Source organism: Coffea arabica, chromosome 11e (assembly GCF_036785885.1).
Source record: "Coffea arabica cultivar ET-39 chromosome 11e, Coffea Arabica ET-39 HiFi, whole genome shotgun sequence".
In the NCBI taxonomy this organism is placed as follows: domain Eukaryota; kingdom Viridiplantae; phylum Streptophyta; class Magnoliopsida; order Gentianales; family Rubiaceae; genus Coffea; species Coffea arabica.
In genome coordinates, this window is record NC_092331.1 from 17,270,867 (window position 1) to 17,294,895 (window position 24,029).

A 24,029-nucleotide genomic window follows, 5' to 3' on the forward strand; every position below is an offset into this window, starting at 1 on the left:
CCTCCCTTGCAATGGAAATCAAATGAAGGAGAAATTAGCTTCAAAACCATAAAGGGGTCAAGGCACCAATTTAATAGTAACATATAAACAAAGGCACAAAAATAAGTTAAATCAACAAATTCCTCCCAATTGCGACTTACATGAAATCAAATAATGCATAATTTCCAAGAAAGTAAATTATTGGTCAAATTTCTAAAATAAAAAAAAAACTACCAAGGACCCCATTGCAAATATTGACCAAGTATTCAAACCCAATTAAATATTTTAGGAAACTTCAAGGCCCATAAGTAATGAAAAGGTCAAGCAAAGGTTCAAATGGCAATTAATCTAGGACCTAATTGCAAAAAAGTAGAACCTAATTGGGCCTTTGTAGCATAGATAGAAGCTAAGGGGAGTAAAGTGCAACTTTTGAAAGCTATCTTTCCTTTTGCATGCAAGTCCCATGCAACTACGTTAAAGCTTGAGTTTCTACAACAACTTGCTGCATTTTCTAACACAAATTTTTGGACTTAAGCACACAGCCTTTAACCAAAGCTTTTCAACCGAAAATCATAATTCCAAGCTAAGCAATGAAGCACCTAATTACCACAATCCAAACAAGCAAGAAACCTTATAAGGAGACCAAACATTCTTCCTCCTCTTCGAAACACAAAAATCCAGAAAACAAGAACATTCAAAGGCTAAGAAAATCCAGCAACTTTGGTTTGTTCTCCTAGTTCATGTTTATGGCATAACCAAGGAAAAAGATTGAAACTACATGCCATGTTGACCGCATAAATGAAACATCAACTTGAATTAAACTACTCAACTCTGGCCAACAAGATTTCTGAAAACAAGAGCTTTAAGCAAGAGAAAATACAAGTATTGGGGAAAAAAAACATCTTGACATTTGCAAAGAAACATTTCAACATTTACCCATTCTCCAAGATCGAACCCAAAACGCGGAAACATTGATACATCCTAAGCTATTGTTTATGAACTTCAATTTCTGCAAATCAAATCTTACGGCCAAACGAAAATTCAAACGGAGTTGGAGTAGCTAAAACTACAATACAATGCCATTATTGCAGCCTGGTATTATGTCATACGTTCCTGCTTTTAAATGGCAGCAAAACAGACCTCAAACAACCAAATCAGGCCAAACCAACCTCAAACAAACTTTAGAGCAATCAACAAGACTCCACTGAAACACAAGAAAACAGCTACTTGAGCAAACAAACAAACAGGAGAAAGGAGAATGGAGACAGCATAACAAACAACATGCCTAAAATGCAGCAAGCAACGTGAGGACTTGCCGCAATTTCGTTCGACCAGAACTTCCTCAATAGCATTGTTAGCAACACAAATGCATATACTTACTCCCAACAAATCCAATAACGCTACTACATACGGGAAAAATCAGCACAGATACAAACCAATAACTTAACAACAAAGAAATGACCATCGCTGCAATGAGCCGAAAGCTTCAAGCTCATTGCAGCAGACTTTTATGCATAATATCTCAGCCCCAACATAATCTGAGCCTAAGAAACAAGACCATCCAACAAGACTATACAAAACAAGAACCGGTAAACAACGAAAAGAGATCATCTTTTGCCTATGAAATGCACGAAAACGTAAGGAAATAGCAGAAATAAACTGCCTTCTCTCGACCCTTGGCTACACTCATGGATTCACACATGGTAGCATATATGACAAGAAGCATCACAGAGCAAATTCAACCTTCTTATACAAATCTAATAGCATATACGTAGAAAAAAAAAAAAAACACAAAAGAAACTACCTTTTTCCAGATATTTCCTCCCTTCCCTTCTTGCTTTGATTCTTTTCCAGCGGCCTCGCCTCGTTCTGGCTACTGCCTGAAACTCTTTGCTCCTCCGTGGGTTTTTCTTCCGTCCGTTGCTCTTCTTTCTCTCTGGTTTCTTCAGAAACTGTGGCCCTTCCTTTTTCTTTCGTTCGCTTCCCTTTTCTCCTTCCTTGTTTCTTTTATTTTTGTTCAGCCCGTCCGCCGCCCCCTTTACTTTGGCTCTATCTCTCAACCTTAGCCGCCAACTCCCTCTCGGCCGTTGTTTCACTCTCTCACCCTCAAAGTTCAGACTCTCTCTCTCACTCTCCAAGCCTAGACTCTCTCACACTGTGTTTCCTTTTTCAGCCGTCACCTCTCCTGTCCCCCCCAGATTCTCTCAACCGCCTTTTTTCTCTTATGGTTTTTGTTTCCTTTTCACAGCCGACCTCTCTCTTAGCTCCCTCTAAACCCTAGCCGCCTTTCTCTGGTTTCTTTCTTTTTGCCGTCCAACCTTTTCTATCCCCCCTCAAAGCTGCCTCTTTTCAGCCTTTTATATGGGAAGTTAGCTCCCGAAACCCTCATCTGGATGGTGGATAAAACTCCATTTTTCCTTGCATTTTCAGAGCCCTTGATCCTTATGTGTTTCTAGAATCCTCTTGATGGATCTTGAAGGAGTGATGTGGCCTTGTACTGAGGGCTTAAATGGGAAGAAACAAAGCCGAAAAGAATGAATCCAAATTAGACCACAATGGCTGCTGCGATTTTTGCTTCTTTATTGACCCTCCGCTTGCATTCTTGCACGAAAGAAACTGGTGCGTGTTTGCCACGAGCGCATGAAGCACCCCCTTTTTTTCTTTCTTTTTTTTTAAATTAGGTAAACAATCATCAAAAATTTCATAAACTGAATCTAGAAGAACTAAAACATATTTTTGTGGAGATTTTCCTTTTTCCAGTAAATTTTATGCTAAAAACTAAAGATGAGTAATAATTAACATTTAACCAAAGAAAAATAAAAGTAAAAATAAAAGTAAATAAACTAAATTAAAATTTGGTGTCTACACGTATAATGTGAAATTTACATTAATAGTAGAGGTGGCAAAATGGGCGGGATGGGCGGGATTTGTTTGGGTTTGACAGGTGCCGAATCTGTGCAATAATAATTACTAAAAAGTCCTAATTACCACCACAATTAATTTTAAAACAAATCCAAGTACTGGAGCAGGGACCCTAAGTGTGCAATGAGTTACTTCATTCACCCTGTTCCCGAAGAGTTTGCTTGATCCGATATACCAGATTTCTCTATAAAAATATTGAATTTGCGTACAATGGCAAGTAGGGTCGATTCCACAGGGAGCGGGTAGGAAATTATTTCTTTCCAAATTAGTAGAACGAAATTGGGGGATTTTCAATGCGAGGCAAATAAAAATAAAATAAAACAAACAAAATTCAAAACTAACTCACAAAGTACAATTCACTAAAAATAGCAATTAATAAAAGTTCTACCCCAAAGATCAACTGCTCAGGCACGATCCAATTAAATGATCATCGATGCAAAGATATTTCATCCATTCATCACTAGATTGGTTATAGTTATCAATAAACTTTGACAACCAGTTCTTCCTTACTTTTTCGACAGTTAAAGTACGACCATTGACTGCTTCCCTAACCAGATAACAACCCTAGGTATGACCGTAGGAATTTAATTACCCAATTGCATTAAAACTAGAAAAACCCAACCGTAACCAATAAACACGCTAAGAGGGTTTATTTAAGCTAGATCTTACGTTTCCCCAACATAAAGCCAATTATAATGGTCGCCACTAGGTATCAACTAAATGAATAATTACGGATTCAATTTAGTTAATATGACAGTAGGCTATTAAATTAAATCAAATACCCGACCGTTGATATTCAATTAATAAAATACCCATGAACAATTAATTCAGGAAACGCACGAATAGCAATAAATTTGAAGAAATAATGAAGATTCGATTAGATCTCACAGATATTATGGATCGTGCCCTCGTGTCAACCTTTGGGTAGAGGAGAAAATTAGCCGCTCCTCATTGTATCCATCCCACGTGATTTAATTGAAACCATTCAATTAATTTCCAAAGAATTGGGGAAGATGAACTAATTGAAGGGACAACCAAGAAGGTCCTGGCTTCCCCTTTATTTTGGAGCTGCAATTACAAAGCAAAAGGCTACCAAGGAACTGTCCAGCGGAAAAGTTGAAAGTCAAAAGAGAAAGAGACGTCTAGCGCCTGGGAAAAGAAAAACTAAAGCTACTGTTTTGATTCGACATAAATCGGGCTATCTAATTTGCTGCCGAAGAAGAAACAAAAGCAAAGAAAGGCGTCTGACAAAAAGTAGAACAAGAAAAACTAAAGCTAAGGTCTTTTGAGCAGGAAAGGAACTCCAAAAGAAAAAAGGACTCTCAATCCGCGTGCAAATCTTCTTTTTGTAATGCGCCGTTAGGAGAAAAAGAAAGAGACGTCTGGAGCAAAACTTTCTCTTTTGGGGCATTAATCCTATGCTCCGGGCTCTCCTGGACCCAATTCACTAGTTAGCCCTTCCGGCTTTCGGTAACATCTACCTTTTCTGGCGTGGGCACGCCCTGAGATGAAGGATCTTCTGGAAATTTGCCTCAAGAGATCATTTTTAATGCCGACCACCTCCAATTCACACAAATATCGAATATGAGTGAAATTTCAATTCTTAGCACCGTGAATGGCCAAAATTGGGACAAAATAACATTGCAAAATGTGTCAAATAACTGCTCTATCAAATCCCCTCACACCTAGACAATGCTTGCCCCCAAGCATTTCGGAGCTCAAAGTAAAACCAAGAGAGCAGAGGTCATGGAATAGTCTATACAAACATAAGCATTTCAGGTCCCTGACAATATGGCCAAAATTAGAACACACCGGGCAGGTTGTAATTCAAAAAAAAATATATGAATACTAGAAACACTCAAATCAACGTCACGGAATGCCATTACCATAGGCTTGCACATTTATCACATCTCCACCACTCAAAAGTGAACTAAATACATAAATCAAAGGAATTTCGATAGGGTTGTAATGGGGTTCAGGTGAACGGCGGGATAAGAAGGTAAAAATAGGGTGTAATGTGTCAAGAGAATGTCTAATATTCACTACATAACCACAATGCTTTATTGGGGCAAGTTCTCAAGTAGGGCGTTTCCATTTGCTGTTTTCATTGTGCAAGTGTCGAAACTCGTTCCTCTTTTTTTTTTTTTTTTTTTTTTGGAGAGGACGTCTAGCAAGGCGTGGGCACGCCCTGAAAGACAGAGTCTTCTGCTCACCAGCTTTTTGCCGATTTCTCCCCCTTTTTTTTCCTTCTTTTCTTTCTTTTTTTTTTGGCTTTTCTTTCGATTTCAGATGTACAGAAACAGCACCATACAACATCTTTTTTACAACACTTGCGCCCATAGATTTATTTGTCTTGCACAAGTAATGAATTTCAGATATCCCTTAATGACACAAGATTGAACAAGAAAGTCTAAAAAGGTCATGGGTTATCAAACACGGCTAACAAGCAAAAGTAAAGAATAAAAGTTCAAGTTGGTTCACTATTGGGAAACGAGATGAAGGCATGGTTTGCAGAAAGGTAAAGAAGGTTAAATCCTAAATGCCCTTATCATTTCAAATGCATCCAATTCAATAAAATGTGGTCTCAACATGTACAAAATAGCAAGTTCTAGAATGCCGATACCATGTGTGATACCCACTCAATCAAACAAAAATAGAGCAAACAAGAATAATGTGCTCATGCATGGCTCAAAAGCTCTTAAAAGTTTCAAGAATGGGTCAAGTCCAGCGTATTCAACACTCAACAACACTGTCAAGGGAAAACAAAATGCATAACTAGTATATTTACCCATATACCCACGCACCTAGCAGACTAACTACAATGTTTTCATTTTTTCCATTTTTTTTTGTTTTTTTGTTTTTTTTTTTGAGTAACAAAGAAAAAAGAAATAATGGAAGCCACTCCCCCACACCTAAAACCTACATTATCCTCAATGTAAAAAAAATAACTGAAGTATTAGGAGAAAAGAAAAGAAACTTTCCTGATCACCGGGGAGAGAAAGTGAGACACTAAGGCGGAGGAGGTGAGACGGCTGCGTGCGCAAGGTGGAGTGGCGGTGGACGCAAGGTGGAGTGGTGGCGATGGACGCAACACCAACAGGAAGGAGAAGATTGAAACTAAAACAAAGGGATTAGACAAGACAGGATAAAAAAAAAAGTAGAAAAGTGGGGCTTGGGAATTTTTTTTTTTTACTTTCGTTTTTGGAAGGGTTGGAAAGCGTAGGCATGCCTTAGAAGTTTTAGTCGTCTGACCGTCAATTCCAAAACTCCATTCCTTAGGTGTGACGACCTAGCGTGGGCATGTCTAACTGCCAACTCCCTGTCACAAAATAACAACCCACTAAATGACACTAACACTTACAAAAACTTCAAAAATATAAGAAAAATAAAACAAAAGAAGCCTTGGGTTGCCTCTCAAGCAGCGCCTTTCTTTAATGTTTTTGGCTAAACATAGCACCACTCTTTAGTTTGGATGTAATTGAATTTTTCTTGTTATTGGTGGCCCTCCTCCGGGATCCACATGGCCATTGAGTGCAACATTTTTCCTAAATTTTCTCGCCATTTTTACCTCATGAATTGCTTTCATCCTATAGGACTTGTTCACAGCAACCTTGAATTTACCCCTATAAGCAAACTTAGAAAATTCTTGCACAGAGGGATTAGTGGTATACATAGCAAACACAGAATGAGAGTTAACAGGATGTTTCATTGTATTAAAAATATTAAAGTGGACTATTTCTCCATCAAATTCCATTGTGAGAGTACTCTTACTAACATCAATTTTAGTCTGGGCAGTACTCAAAAATGGTTTTCTTAATATAATGGGTGATGGATTTGGGGCACTTCTATCATCCATGTAAAACACATAAAAATCAGCCGGAAAAATTAATCCATCTACTTGTACTAAAACATTTTCAACTATCCCATCCGAATAAGCACATGTACGATCAGCCAATTGAATTATTATCCCCGTTTCTTTTAAATGTCCTAAATTTAGGGAATCATAGATTGACTTAGGCATCACATTAATAGAATCCCCTAAATCTATCATGGCATTTTTTATACTAGAATGGCCAATCTTACAGAGGATAGTAAACATACCTGGATCTCCGCATTTGGGTGGGAGTTTCCTTTGAAGTACAGCTGATACATTCTCTCTTACCATCATTCTTTCATCACCCCTTAGTTTTCTTTTGTTAACGCACAAGTCTTTCAAAAACTTTGCGTACTTGGGTACCTGCTTGATCGCGTCCAATAGGGAGATATTTACTTGAACTTTGCGGAACACATCCAGGATTTTTTTTTTCCTTTTCTGCCCTCGTTGTCTTTTCCAACCTGCAAGGAAAAGGAGCTAGATTAGATTTAATAGGGATCGAAGGAATAGATGTTACCTTAGGCTCTTCGCGAATGCGTCCTTCCTCTTCAATCTCCTTTTCTATCTCCTCCTTACTTTTGCTTTTCGAATTTACCAACTTAGGTCCCTCCACCTCTTTGTCACTCCTTAGTATCATAACACTTACATTTCTAAGGTTTGCTTCAGGCTGCGAAGGCAATTTCCCACAGATATGAGACTCCAGGCGATTAATGACAGTTGCCATTTGGCTCATTCGAGTCTCCATGTCTTTCATACCTGCTCTGGTGTCCTATTGAAACTGAGTAGAGCTTGCGACCAAGGACCTAGTCTCTTGCTGAAGTTGAGCAGTGATCGTGACTAGGGTTCTAGTCTCTTGCTGGAGCTGAGTGGTGGTTGTTGCCAAACTCTTCACAATTTCCTCCAAAGAATTTCCTGAGCTAGAGGACAAGAGTTGAGCCTTTGGTTGCCACGGTTGTTGGAATCCTGGTGGACGATTAGAAAATGAATTCTGTGGCTTGTTACCATAACTGAAATTGGGGTGGTCCCTCCAGCCCGGGTTGTACATATTGGAGTATGGGTCATACTCCTGCGTGGTGCGGGCATGCCTCCGGCCATATTTACCTGTTCCGCTCCGTCCTCTTGCAAAATAGGGCACGTGTCCGTGTAATGGTCCATACTCGTGCAAATTCCACATACTTTCGCTCGCGGCGTGTCTCTCATGGCTAATTGCCTAACAACAGATGTCAACTCTGATAGTTGTTGCTGTATGGATGAGGTCTCTACCTCGTTGACTCTATGGGTAGGGTTACTCTCACGGAAGCCAAATTGCTGGGAGTTCTCTGCCATGGTTTCGATAAGCTCCCACGCTTCCTTCGGTGTCTTGTTTGCCAGTGCTCCCCCACTCGCAACGTCAATGATACTCCTATCAGTTGATTGGAGTCCTTCATAGAAGTATTGGATTAACAGTTGTTCACTAATTTGATGCTGCGGGCATCTAGTGCACAACTTGTTAAACCTTTCCCAATATTCATACAAGGACTCTCCGGGATACTGTTTAATGCTGCAGATCTCCTTCCTCAAACTCGCAGCCCGGGATGCATGGAAGAATTTTTCAAAAAACTTCTTTTTTAACCGTGCTCATGTGGTAATACTACCTGCTGGTAGGTAGTACAGCAAATCTTTAGCTGCATCCTTGAGAGAGAACGGAAAGGCTCTCAGTCTAATTTGCTCTTCAGTGACCCCAGGAAATTTCATACTAGAGCAAACCACCTCGAACTCCTTAACGTGCTTGTGGGATTCTTTGCCAGAGAGACCATGGAAAGAAGGTAAGAGGTGAATCAACCCCGACTTCAGTTCGAAAGCAGTATTCTCAGCCAAAGTGGGGAATGTGATGCATAAGGGCTGGTGAGTCAGCTCCGGGGCAGCTAGCTTCCTTAATGTTTGGGTGTTGGCCATGTTTACTTCGTCTTCCACTGACTCGTTTGCAATAAATAAGTGCCCTTCTTTTCGTCTCCTGGTCTCTTGCCTCCGCTTACGCGCTGCCTTCTCAACCTCAAGGTCGTATGCCAATTCACCTGTGCGAAAAGAACGGGGCATAAACTAGCAAAAATACCAAGAAAAATAGAATAAAATAAAATAAAAGGTGAATTTGAAAAGAAACAAATAATCCACACCCCAACTCCCCAGCAACGGCGCCAAAAATTGACAGGTGCCGAACCTGTGCAATAATAATTACTAAAAAGTCCTAATTACCACCACAATTAATTATAAAACAAATCCAAGTACTGGAGCAGGGACCTTAGGTGTGCAATGGGTTACTTGATTCACCCTATTCCCGAAGAGTTTGCTTGATCCGATATACCAGATTTGTCTATAAAAATATTGAATTTGCGTACAATGGCAAGTAGGGTCGATTCCACAGGGAGCGGGTAGGAAATTATTTCTTTTCAAATTAGTAGAACGAAATTGGGAGATTTTCAATGGGAGGCAAATAAAAATGAAATAAAACAAACAAAATTCAAAACTAACTCACAAAGCACAATTCACTAAAAATAGCAATTAATAAAAGTTCTATCTAAAAGATCAACTGCTCAGGCAGGGTCCAATTAAACGATCATCGATGCAAAGATAGTTCATCCATTCATCACTAGATTGGTTATAGTTATCAATAAGCTTTGACAACCAGTTCTTCCTTACTTTTTCGACAGTTAAAGTACGACCATTGACTGCTTCCCTAACCAGATAACAACCCTAGGTATGACCGTAGGAATTTAATTACCCAATTGCATTAAAACTAGAAAAACCCAACCGTAACCAATAAACACGCTAAGAGGGTTTATTTAAGCTAGATCTTACGTTTTCCCAACATAAAGCCAATTATAATGGTCGCCACTAGGTATCAACTAAATGAATAATTACGGATTCAATTTAGTTAATATGACAGTAGGCTATTAAATTAAATCAAATACCCGACCGTTGATATTCAATTAATAAAATACCCATGAACAATTAATTCAGGAAACGCACGAATAGCAATAAATTTGAAGAAATAATGAAGATTCGATTAGATCTCACAGATATTATGGATCGTGCCCTCGTGTCAACCTTTGGGTAGAGGAAAAAATTAGCCGCTCCTCATTGTATCCATCCCACGTGATTTAATTGAAACCATTCAATTAATTTCCAAAGAATTGGGGAAGATGAACTAATTGAAGGGACAACCAAGAAGGTCCTGGCTTCCCCTTTATTTTGGAGCCGCAATTACAAAGCAAAAGGCTACCAAGGAACTGTCCAGCGGAAAAGTTGAAAGTCAAAAGAGAAAGAGACGTCTAGCGCCTGGGAAAAGAAAAACTAAAGCTACTGTTTTGATTCGACATAAATCGGGCTATCTAATTTGCTGCCGAAGAAGAAACAAAAGCAAAGAAAGGCGTCTGACAAAAAGTAGAACAAGAAAAACTAAAGCTAAGGTCTTTTGAGCAGGAAAGGAACTCCAAAAGAAAAAAGGACTCTCAATCCGCGTGCAAATCTTCTTTTTGTAATGCGCTGTCAGGAGAAAAAGAAAGAGACGTCTGGAGCAAAGCTTCCTCTTTTGGGGCATTAATCCTATGCTCCGGGCTCACGTGGACCCAATTCACTAGTTAGCCCTTCCGGCTTTCGGTAACATCTACCTTTTCTGGCGTGGGCACGCCCTGAGATGAAGGATCTTCTGAAAATTTGTCTCAAGAGATCATTTTTAATGCCGACCACCTACAATTCACACAAATATCGAATATGAGTGAAATTCCAATTCTTAGCACTGTGAATGGCCAAAATTAGGACAAAATAACAGTGCAAAATGTGCCAAATAACTGCTCTGTCAGGGTTTGAGTTGGAACCGAGTCATACGGGTTTGGGACCAACCTTACCCATATGTACTTTGGGACTAACTTGGGCGAGATCATTTTGAGATGGATTTAGATTGATCTCGCCCAATACTCAAATCTATTTTCTACATATTTTTTTCCTTTAATTCATTTTTTATTTTTATATAATTTTAATATTTTGATTTATTAAATTTCTTTTAGTTTTATTAAATAAACATGCAAGTACTTTATACTCAAGATTCCCACAAAAAATTGGATTAACAAATAAAGGAAAAGATAGATATACAGCTATATGCCAACATATATCAAGATGACCAACGTATTTAGGGTGTTGAATATTTATCCTCATTATTGTCCAAGGATAACAGGTCTAAACTGACTGAAATATTGAAAATTCTTGTGGATAATGACTAGGAACACTACTAGATTACATTCGCTGGTATGACTATAAAAATTGTTAAAAATAATTTTTGAATATAAGATTCCGTTTGGATTGGCTATTTTTTCAAAAAATAAGTTTTCCAAATACAATGTTACAGTAATATACAATAACTCAAAAAACATCCCATCCATATTAGTATATCAAATATTTCAAAAAATTTTATTGTAAAAAATTTTCATATATACTGTTATAATAAAATATTTCAAAAATAACCCCCAAAAACAGCTAATCCAAATGGAGCCCTTGCTATTTGAGTCCAATGGGTAGCCAAGTATTTTTCAAAATTATTCATCAATTAATGAGTACAATTGAGATTTGTCCCATTTTAAACCCAATATCAAATTTCAGTACTCATCCCGTCCAAAATTCCCATGGGCATGGGTAACCCATTGAAATTTGGAATAATTTGCCACCTCTAATTAATAGGAATACTAAGTCAGAACATTTTAAAGCCAAGGCTGTGCCTTGTGCACCTAATTCCCTTAGTACTATAATGATTATGTCAAATAATATTTCAAAAGAGATGTACCTTCCACGTTCTTAACTTGTGTTTATCTTAACAGCTAAATTTAATAGAATGTTCTGGAACTGCGGATGAAACAGTTTTAGGAGTACAGTCAGTCATTTGTCATGGAAAATAGTTCTAGAAAGTTTGTTGTACCTCCGGTGCATTTCACCTTGATAATATATCAGTATTTGTCCCACTGTTGCGAGTTAATCATTAAAAAAAAAAATCTTAGCATTATGTTATTCTATCCTTTGTGTTGGTGTTTAATATAGCATATACTAATTGTAAAAAGATGGTAGGAGATCGATAACCACATCTAAAGTTCGAAGAATAGGACATTGTGACGACCCCATCTCTCCCTAAGGCGTACCAAAGGGTTCGGCGGACCGCCTGCCCAACTCTCGCCAAGACTCACTCACTCGTATCTCACGCGTACATCCATAGACAATAAATAACATCGCAATTCAAACTTATAATATACATCGAGGCACAAATAAAGATACAAATCTTCTATATATCCAAAGTATTTCAAAGTGTACACAATCCAAGTACAAATCATTCTAATCGAGGGATTGAGCGAGTAAAAGTCAAAAGTCAAAATATCCAGCCTATGCTAGTCTGTACACTTCTCACGCCTCGCTCGTACCCCTGTAAGGAAAACAAAACTAATGGAGTGAGGTAAAACTCAGTGAAGTTCCAAATAACAAATTGACCATCAAATATAGTAAAAGTAGCGTAACAGTGAAATAGCAAGCAAATCAAGTCAAGAATTGAGTAATAACACTTCATATAGCCAAAAAATAAATATTTCACGTTTCACATGTAGGGATATAGTTGCTCGTATATAGGCTCCACCATAGCTTAATCGATTGGTAGTTGACACTCCGTCAACTTTCAAGTAAGAGAATAGACCAGTAGAACACCACTTAACTCCAATCTCCGTCCACCGATCAAACTCCTTACCGGGCCCGAACTCCACAATAAACACTGGTGGTAATACTCGAGTATACCGATTAATCGAGTAGATAACACTCCACTCGACATCACTAACTACCCAGGGTTCGTTATCTAATCGACTAGACCCTTGCCGGTTCGACTCGACTAACTAGCCACCGGATTTTCTGGAATTTCAGGTAAGATACAATTCATAAGCATGTATAGCAATTCAATTGCAATCGATGAACGAGAACAAATCACATTAGGGCAAGTGCGATAAAGTACACCCTTGCCCCATCAATTCACTTACATAGCATGTAATCACATAGGTCAAACATAGAACACAAATGGCAAGTTTAATAAGATATTTGGAAGCACTCACAAAAAATGTAGCGCCTTTAGAGATCCCGCCTGGGTTGCACTTCGGATTTGGAGTCCAAATCTGCGATAAAACTTTGTTTAAGAACTTTAAAAATCAACTAAGATTCGAAACTTAGACATTTCGGTTACTAAGAATCAAGAAATTGAAATTCATTTGAAGAATATTCGTAAAACACTTGCTCGCTTTTCAAACTACGAAACTTTGTAACATTTATACTTGAAAATACCATTTGAGTCGAAAGTACGAGGAAAACGTATTCCTAGTAGTCATTATTTCATTTCTCAAGGGTACAAGTTCGGCCAAGTTCTAACTTATATACCTCGATAAAAGAAGATGCAAATATCCTAGATGGTTCAAGTGGTATTCGCTCTCCACCCTTACTCAAGTTACAAGTATATCTACCTAGCCCTTGAGCGTAAATTTGGACAGCACGCCCTTTATATTCACCTATTTTCCTGCCATTTATGGCTTCAAGTTTTCCTCAGTCAGACCCAAAGTCATACACAAAATCATCTCATTCCCATAGCCATTCAATAGGCTCAACATCATATAAGTACCGAACCAAGATAGGAACATGTGCAGAAATGAAATTCGAGTCAAGAAACAAAAGATAGATTTGACGTTGTTTTGCGTAACGGGTACAACTGAGGCTACACTTATCGATTGAGGTACAATTTATACCGTTTCAAATCTAAGATAGAGAGTTACAATTTTGATGAAGATCACTTAGTTCAGTTTCTAGTGTATCCAAGACATATTCCCAATTTACAGAACCGAATTCCTACCAACCGGCTAGTTAACTGCACTACACTCAAATGGCCATAACTCAAGCCACCGAAGTCCGATTAAAACGTTCTCAGGGGCGTTGGAAAGATAAGACATATTACTACGACTTCGATGTTTTGGCTAAATACTAGTTCAGTACATATCATGGTGAAAAAGCACGACAAAATTGGTGAAATATCCAAAACTGATCACTGGATTCACCTAGGGTAGTCAGGGTATTTTGGTCTTTTCACAGGCTACATTGCTTTGATTAAGCTGATATTTTGTAGGCAACTATAAAACATCATTCTATACAACTTTAATGTTTTAGGTTAAGTCTAATTCGGCCTCTAATATGGTGAACTAGAACCGGGCAGATAGGGTATCCCTTAACTTCAATTCTGGAAATTTGCTACAATCAAGGTATAAATCTCATTTTTAGCTTGAAACCATCACTACCACCTCTTGTACCAACCTATATACATCATATACCACACATAAAACAAGTATAATAAGTGAATCATTCAAACCCTAACTCAAATTCATCATCCCAACCATCCAAAATCACTTGATATAAACATTACAACCACTACTACAAGCTACTAAACAACTCCAACATGATTAAGGGAAAAAAAAAAAAAAAGAGTGGTTAGCCATATTACCTCAAAACAAAGCTTGCTAGAGTTATCCTTCACTTCTTCTTGAAATTTTTGGTTCCTTAAACTTCCCAAGCTCTTAACCTACAAGTTAATCGGTTTAGTTTTTCTTGGTTTCGCTCACAACTCTTGATTTGAGGTTGGAAATAGAAACTCTCTTCACTCTTTCTCCCTATCCTTGCTCTCGGCCAAACAAGAAACAAAATGGTAAAGAAATGAGCTAAAATGAAGATAAGAAGGTAAGAAGGTTGTCTTGGTCAATGGTTCTTGGATTGGTGCCACTTGTCACCACCAATTTCTATCTCAAAATTTTTTTCTTTTCTCTTGTTTTCTTGGTCAAGAAATTCGGCCACCATGACCAGAATTTGGCTGATATTTAGGGTCTAATAATAAGGAGATTAACTTGATAAAATGGTGGTCAAACATTGTGTTCAATTGGTAGCCAATCGGTAGTGAACGATACCCGTCGGTTCTAGCTGTTTTTTCTTCAATCGCGTATACTAGGGTTTTAACTTATAATTCACTAATTTATTATTATCATTTCTAATCACACACTTAATATCATCTAAAACTCACTCTTAATCACCAAATTTGATCCACACTCCGTATCGGATAGTCGCAGTACGGATAGACATAAAAACCCTAATTCGCGCTAACTTAAAAACGAAAAGAAAAAACCCTTAATTCTATGTTCATTTGTACTTATTATGGGATGTTTAAGTAGTAGGGCTATTATAAAGTAATATTTTTTTAAATAAAAGGGAGTTTTTAAGAAAAATATAAGGAATTTGCAAGTTCTCACACTCTCTTCCCCTTATGAGAATTTCGACCTCGAAATTCATACCTTTAGTTGCAAATAACTCAGGATACTTCTCTTGCATGTCCTTCTCCAGCTCCCAGGTTACTTCCTCCACCTCATGATGTCTCCATAGAACCTTGACTAGTGGAATTTGCTTATTTCTCAAGTCCTTCACCTTTCTATCTAGTATTCGAATGGGTCGTTCCTCATAGGTTAAAGACTCATCGAGTTCAATATCTTCTGGTGGCAAAATGTGAGTCGGATCCGGATGGTATTTCTTAAACAGAGAAACATGAAAAACGTCATGGATACGAGACAAACTAGCTGGTAATTCTAGTCGATAAGCTACCTTCCCTATCCGCTAGAGTATCTTAAAAGGTTCTATATATCTTGGTTGCAACTTTTTCCCTTTTCCTACCTTAACCTTTCCTTTCAGTGGAGTAACACGAAGAAATACTTTATCTCCTATTTCAAACTTCAAATCCTTCCTCCGATGTCGGCATAACTCTTTTGTCGGCTTTGAACTATTTGAAACCTCTGACGAATTACCTTTACTTTTTCGTAGGCTTTCTCAACTCAAGGTATTGTAGCCGGATCAATGATTTTCCTTTCTCCTACTTCATCCCAATGGATTGGAGATCGACACCTTCATCCATACAATGCTTCATATGGGGCTATTTGGATAGAGGAGTGATAACTATTGTTATACGCGAACTCAACCAAAGTTAAATATTTGCTCCAATTTGCTCCAAAATCTACAATACAGGTTCTCAGCATATCCTCAAGAGTTTGAATGGTTCTTTCCGATTGTCCATAAGTCTAAGGATGATACGCTGTACGATAGCTTAATTTAGTCTCTAGAGCCTCTTGCAATTTCTGCCAGAATCGAGATACAAATCTGGGGCCTCGATCGGATACAATACTCACTAGTACCCCATGTAGTCTCACCACTTCATCCATATAGAGTTTGGCAAGTTTCTCCAAAGAATATTTCATATTAACTGGCAAGAAATGTGTGGTCTTAGTTAATCGATCTACTATCACTCAAATCGCATCATGACCTTTTTGAGTTCTTGGTAACCCTGATACGAAATCCATCGTGATATGCTCCCACTTTCATTTAGGAATCTCTAAAGGCTGTAGCAGACCCGACGGTTTTTGATGCTCAACTTTCACTTGTTGGCACGTAAGACATTTTTGCACAAATTGGGCAATCTCCGCCTTCATATTATCTCATTAATACAGACTTTTGAGATCCTGATACATTTTACCACTCCCTGGATGCACCGTATACCTAGAACGGTGAGATTCCTCTAAAATCTCTCTCTTTAACTCTTCATCCCTAGGTACAACGGCGCGATTTCAGAACCTTAAAATCCCATCAGAACCTAGGTTAAAATTAGGCAATTCCCATTTCTTCACTCTTTCTACCCATTTCTGCACTGTCGGTTCTTTCATTTGGCCCCTCTTTAATCCGATCCAACAGTGTCAATTTCACCTCAATGTTTCGAAAAATAACTTTCTGTGGCTCCAGACGCGGGTTCTATTCACATACATCTTCTAATAAGCTTCACTCTCCCACTATGGAACTTGCTAATTGAGCCTTTCGACTTAGAGCATCTGCTACAATGTTGGTCTTTCCTGGATGGTAATTAATCGTGCAATCATAATTTTCTAAGAACTCCACCCACCGACGTTGTCTTAGATTTAGTTCCTTCTGAGAAAATAGGTATTTAAGGCTCTTATGATCCGTGTATACCTCAAATGTTACCCCATATAGATAATGCCGCCATTTCTTCAAAGCAAACACACACAGGTGCAAGTTCCAAGTCATGGGTTGGATAGTTCTGCTCATGAACCTTTAACTTCCGAGATGCGTAGGCAATCACATTCCTATTTCGCATCAAAACACACCCTAACCCCTTTATCAACGCATCGGTATAAACCGTATAGCTATCCGTCCCATTGGGCAAAGTTAATACTGGAGCCATGGTCAATTGCCTCTTAAGCTCTTGAAAACCATTCTCGCACTTAACATCTCAAATGTACTTTCCTTGTTTCTTTGTCAAGTTCGTTAGGGGTCCCGCAATTTTCGAGAAGTTCTTTATAAATCGGCGATATACCCTGCTAAACCCAAAAAGCTTCGTACTTCAGTAGGATTCTCTGGCCGTTTCCATTTGACTACAGCTTCCACTTTGGCCGAATCAACAGTAAGTCTCTCTTTTGAAATTATATGGTCTAGGAATGCCTCTCTCTCTAACCAAAATTCACACTGACTGAATTTGGCAAACAGTTGGTGCTCTCTTAGGGTTTGCAATACTATCCTCAAGTGTTACTCATGCTTCTCCCTTGTCTTCGAGTACACTAGAATATCATCAATAAATACCACCACAAACTTATCCAAGTAGGGTTTAAACACCCGATGTATTAAATCCATGAATGCTGTTGGGGCATTAATTAAGCCAAAAGGCATTACCACAAACTCGAAATGCCCGTATCGAGTGTTAAAGGCCGTTTTTGGCACATTTTCCTTTCTAATTCTCAATTGATAATATCCTTGTCGAAAATTCAATTTAAAGAACACCACCGCCCCTTGTAATTGATCAAACAACTCATTGATTTGGGGCAAAGGATACTTATTCTTAACGGTTACTGCATTCAAACTTCGATAATCAATGCATAATCTTAAACTCCCGTCCTTCTTTTTAACAAATAGCACTAGAGCTCCCCACGGTGACTCGCTCTCACGTATGAACCCCTGTTCTAGCAAGTCTTGCAATTGAACTTTTAACTCCTTAAGTTCGGCATGTGCCATTCGATAAGGGGTTTTCGAGATGGGAGTAGTTTCAGGTGCTAGTTCAATCTTAAATCCAATTTCCCTTTCAGGTAGCAGAGACCCCAATTCCTCCGAAAATACGTCCGGATACTCACTGATCACCGGCATATCCTCTAATTTAACCTTTTCTCCTGGGGTGTTAACTAGAAAAGCTAAATAACTGCGTGCCCCATGACTAAGCAATTTCCTAACCCTTATTCTCGAAATCAGCGTAGATGAGGCTAACATACCCCTCACGTCTAACTTTATACTTGCCCCACCTGGTGTGCAAAACTCAACCACCTTCATCCTATAATCTACCCGAACATGATAATGAGCTAGCCAATCCATGCCTAGAATAACATCGTACCCTTTAATGGTTAGATTTATGAGGTCGACCACTAACTTTCGCTCGCCAATCCAAATATCACAATTTCTATACATTTCATTTGCAAGTAATATTTAGTTACCCATAGGTGTTCTTACTTCTAAGTCATAAGGTAATCTTTCAACTTTCATGTTAATTCTAAGCATAAATGCAGGGCTAACAAAAGAATGAGTGGCACCAGGGTCTATCAGAATTTTGGCTAACCGATAGAAAACAGGAATCGTACCTTCCACTACCTCCGTCAGCTCAAGTACCGATTGCTGGTCCAACGAATACACCTTAACCGATACCCATGACCTGGTTCCTCCTACATTGGTCGGCTTCGGATTCGACTTGCCAGCGGACTGAGCATCACTGATTAACAGGCAGTTGGCGATCTAGTGTTCTGTGCTTCCACACCTTATGCACTTCCGGGCCTTTCTCCAGCAATTATCTTCAGTGTGATTTAATTTCCCACAATATTCACACGTCACTCGAGGAATAGAGGTCTGGCCCCCCTGTGAACCTCCTCTCCCCTGTCCTCTTCCACCTTGGCCTCCCCTTGAAGTACCCGTAAACCTTCCACCACCAGTTCCACGATCGGCTTTAGACGGTGGCATGCTTCGATCACTTTGTGCCGGCCTTTGACTTCCACTGGGCGCCCCTTTTCGTTTCGCATGAAAGTTCCTCACTTGTGCCCTGGTAATCTCGATTCTTTGGGTCTTCTCCAAAACTTCAGTAAAAGTATTGATTTGAGCTGCCGCCAAGGCCTCTTGTATCTCCACATTGAGCCCTTGAGCAAACCTCCTTATCTTCCTTTGCTCCGTGACTATCAATTCAGGAGCAAATTTAGACAGTTTCGTAAACTGGGTTTCATACTCAGCTACACTCAAAGTTCCCTGTCGAAACTTAATAAAATCGTCCTCTCTCTTCTCTTGGACGATAGGTGAGAGATATTTTTCGTTAAACTCCCGCACGAAATTCAACTAGGCCCATGCAGTTCCCTCTCTCTCCCACTTAGCTCCAACCACATTCCACCAAACCCTGGCCGGACCTTCAAACTGAAAAATGACGAATTTCACTTGCCTATCCTCCGCATAGTTCAGAGCAGCAAAGATATTAATTATGGTCTCTAATCACCTCTCGGCTCCCTCGGGGTCCGGTCCTCCCAGGAACTTAGGAGGAGAGAACTTTTGAAATCTCTCAAGGGCTCTATCCTGTCCCATATCGGGATCTCTAGGTTGGTTCACAGGGACTTGACCCTGTTGCTCTACTAAACGCGCAAGAATATTAGTCATTTGCTGGATCGCCATCGCCACCTGATCCTTTCCTTCCACTCGGGGTCCAGGTTGCGACTCCGCTATTCCACTTCTTTCTCCTCTTGGTTCTTGGGCCTGTCTGCCCCCTCACCCACGACCACGAGTAGAGCCACGTTCTCGAGTAGCTCCCTGATCCTGACTCCTTCTACCTTCAATGGTTCTTGACTAGCCAACTATATAAATATAAGCAAAATAAGGTATGACTCGGATAAAATATTTTCAAATCATAAACACATTCAAAACAAACATGACCTTTATATATATAGCAAAATAAGGCACATTGCAAGTTAAAAATACGTACATATCAACCTAGTCAAGTCAAAGGCTATACTAACCAAGGGACATAGAACAAAAGAAGCACTATATACATCAACCTTAACACGTCAAATTTTCAAAAACAAAAGTGACGTGTCATCCCACTATGCCCCTAACTACCCCACAAAAATCTCTGAAACCCTAACAAAAGGTCAAACCCTAACGAGAGGTCTAACTAGATGCCGACCCAACCGACTCAATAGGTGCAGCCGACTCCTCATCTGGATCCTCCTTCGATTCCTCCTCCTGAGGAGCACCAGGAATTGCCTGACTTTGACCATCCTCGGCCAAGTTCTGAACCATATCCTCCACTAGGGCCCCACACTCTATCAGAATACGGTCAGTCCGGTCTCTCATGTCTCCAACTACCCGGACAAGGCGATCAGTAGTCACCTGAGCCTGCTCCCTGAACGCATTCGTCCGCTCCTGCTCCTCCAGAATCGAGGTCTCAAGTTCTCGGATCCTGGCACCATGTGCTCGGAGGGCTGTCCGGAGACTCTCTATCTCCGTCTGGCACATATTATTGGCGCTACCCAATTGCCTCCGCTCATCATCCACTGCAAGGACTACCCGATCGGGGTAGGAATAGGTCTTCCAGCAATCGCAGTACCAGATCTTGCGTGCCGGGGACCACCGACACACGGGCCCACCGAGGCTCTCCTGGTAGGTCAGTACGCGACGTACGGGTCCCTCGAGATGTATCTCATCGGTAGGTATGGGCTTAGATGGCCCAGCACCCTCATCAATATCTGTACCCGCCATCCTCTACATTACAAATAATATTGTAAGAAGAAAATAAGTTAGACATATAAATCGAGGCAAAGGGCTCATTCTTAAGTGCGAAATCCTAGTCTATCATAACCAAACTATAACCAAGGCATAGCACGTATACATCACTCAAGCTACCCAGATCATTTCAAACCTAGATTCTGATACTACCTGTGACAATCCCACCTCTCCCTAAGGCGTACCAAAGGATTCGGCGGACCGCCTATCCAACTCTCGCCAGGACTCACTCACTCGTATCTCACGCATACATCCATAGACAATAAATAACATCACAATTCAAACTTATAATATACATCGAGGCACAAATCAAGATACAAAACTTCTATACATCCAAAGTATTTCAAAGTGTACACAATCCAAGTACAAATCATTCTAATCGAGGGATGGCGCGAGTAAAAGTCAAAAGTCAAAATATCTAGCCTATGCTAGTCTGTACACTTCTCACGCCTCGTTCGTACCCCTGTAAGGAAAACAAAACTAATGGAGTGAGCTAAAACTCAGTGAAGTTCCAAATAAAAAATTGGCCATCAAATACAGTAAAAGTAGCGCAATAGTGAAATAGCGAGCAAATCAAGTCAAGAATTGAGTAATAACACTTCATATAGCCAAAGAACAAATATTTCACATTTCACATGTAAGGATACATTTGCTCGTATATAGGCTCCACCATAGCTTGATCGATTGGTAGTTGACACTCCGTCAACATTCAAGTAAGAGAATAGACCAGTAGAACACCACTTAATTCTAATCTCCGTGTAGACACCAAATTTTAAAGAATTTATATGTGCATCTAATTCATGAGTTTTGTATTCTAGTTCATTATTGTTTGTTTTGCACTTTTAGTTGTTATTTTATTTTAGTTTTATTCATTTTGCCTTTTAGTTCGTCTAGATCATTTGCTATTTATTTTTATTTGTCATATTAGTTGTTATTTAAGCTTTTCAAGTTTTAGCATAGAAAATTATAAAAAAAAAAGAGAAGAAAATTTCTCACAAAAAATTTAACCTTTTGGCATTTTATTTTATTTTTATTAAGTTATTTTGAAAAAAAAAAGAAAAAAAAAGAAGAGAGAAAAATGGAAAAATGAAAAAAAGAAATTGGAAAGTTGCATTTTGTTGTTTCTGGTTTATTTATTTTTTTATATTAATTAAGTTGTTTTTGTTATTATTATTTTTTTATTATTATCAATTTTGTTTAATTAATTAATTAGTTGAAAAAAAAAAAGAGTCGCGGCATGCACGCTGCAAATTTTTGCAGCGTGCAAAGCACAATCTCAGAGGCTCCTTTGGATGGCTGGATGTGAAGGAAGGACAGGCCTTTCATCCTCACCATTGGGGTGAGGGTTTAGGAACCTGGAATTCCATATAAAAGGAAAACAACATCCGAGAGATAAGAAGGGGTTTTCAAGGAGTAGCGGCGCATAAAAAATCAGAGGGCTAGGAGAAAACTGGGAAGCAAGAGAGAATAAGACAAAGACCGGGGGAGATTGAGAGTGAAGGAGAGAGCAACAGAAAGGGAGAGTGAAATAGAGATTGGCGGTTGTGAAGACAAACAAAAGGGTAGCTAAGAAATCAGAAGCGAGGAAGACTTTGAGAGAGTGAACAAGAGAGGCAGGCTAAGAAAGGAAAGGCTCCGGCGGTCATTGAAGTCGAGGCTCCACCATCATCAATCCAGCCCCATCGACTTCTACAGATTTGCATCCAGGTATTCCAGAACATGAACTCATGCCAAGACTAGATTTTTCTGTCGTTTATGATTGATTTGCGGTTGATGAATGCCTGGATATTGGTTTGGGAGTCCCCGTTGGTGTTTATGATGAATTTGGGATGCTTTTGGTTCAATGTTTGTGTTTAATGATTAAGACAAATAAGCCCAGCCAAGTGTAGATCTTTTCTTCCTGTTATCAGATTTGCATGGCCTATCATATTTGCTTCCGTATGTGAGCCCAAGAATGTGAGCTATCGTTGTTAAAGTTGATTCCTTTTCATATTTTACTGGTTTACCTTTTAATCTTATTGTGGGGATCCGAGTTTTGTTGGTTTGGTCATTAGACATGATAGGATGGCATTTGAGAAACTCAACAATGCAGCAGAGCTTGCTGAAAATTGCAGAACTTAGTCATTTACCTTTAGCTTAATTTTCTGAGGTGTAAGCATCATGATGTTAGGATAAAATGGGAAGAAAGCTTTGTGATTTTATTGCTATAATTCCAGTTTTTTTTTTTGGCTCGGTTAAAATGGTTAAGAAATGTTGAATGAGAGGAAGTTTTGCATTGGTTGCAGAAAGCTTTCGGCAGAAATGCATGCCTGATGTCTTTCATTACGCTGTTTACATTCCTTTTTCTTTTTCCCCTGTTCGTTCGGCTGTTTTGCTGTTTAAGTAGTTGTTTTCATTGCATCTTGGCTTCGTGGTCATAGGAAGTTGTATGGTCATACGCTGTTTGCATCTTTCTGGTTAGTAGTTGTCATTGTTTGCGGTTTCTGGTTCATTTGCATCGTTTCTGGTTTGTTTGGGTCAGAGCTTTAGCATGCATATGTATCATTTATGATGTATACCGAATCTGGAAGTTTGTGGGAAATTCATGGTATTAAATTGCTGAAGTCCCAACCATTAGGAAAGTTGCATTAGTCCAGATTTTTCTGGGTTCGATCCCCAGTGGAGTCGCCAACTGTCGCGCCCCATTTTTGATAAATAAATAAATGGTTTAAAAAATGTATTTTTTTTGTGATTGGAAAATGAATTGTGATTTAAAAGAAAGAATGGGTCTAAATGGGGGGTTGAGAATGCGACGATTTGACCCAAAATTGGAGTTTAAAAAGGGTTTTTGAAATAAAAATTGGAGTCGCCACTTGGTAATGAGTTAAGGTGTACCAAGTCACCAAAAAATGAATTTTTAAAGAAAAATAGGAAAAAGTAGTAAGAAACCCCTTTTAAACGACTCCTAGTCCACGTAAACCAAAGAAAAAGGTTCGGGAGTCACATTTGACAAAGGGGAAGGCAATGATAAAATCCAAGGCACCCCTTTGACCTAACCAAGGCTAGTTGCATGATTTAATCAAAGATTTTCTTGTTTTAACCAAAGAATTTATTACATTTGGATGCACTACATGAATGCAAACCCTAGACCTAGGGGGTATTGGGGAAATTTCTCTTCAAAGGTTGAGTGGTGCCAATCACATTAATTGTGAAGCCCAATAACGATCCTTTGAAGAAGTCACGAATAATGCGAGTGGGATGCAAATGAATGGAATGCATGTATGCAATGTGAGGATATGAGTTTGAAAAAGTAATAAAAGACAATAAATATATAAATGAAAAT

The 24,029-nt window shown here is 39.1% G+C and overlaps 1 non-coding gene across 1 annotated transcript; it reads left to right on the forward strand.

The window, feature by feature from the left end:
- Positions 1–8,231: 8,231 nt before the first annotated feature.
- On the forward strand, positions 8,232–8,338 carry LOC140026303 (small nucleolar RNA R71). The gene has a single exon (XR_011830248.1). It is a non-coding gene; the product is annotated as a small nucleolar RNA R71 (small nucleolar RNA).
- Positions 8,339–24,029: the final 15,691 nt, after the last annotated feature.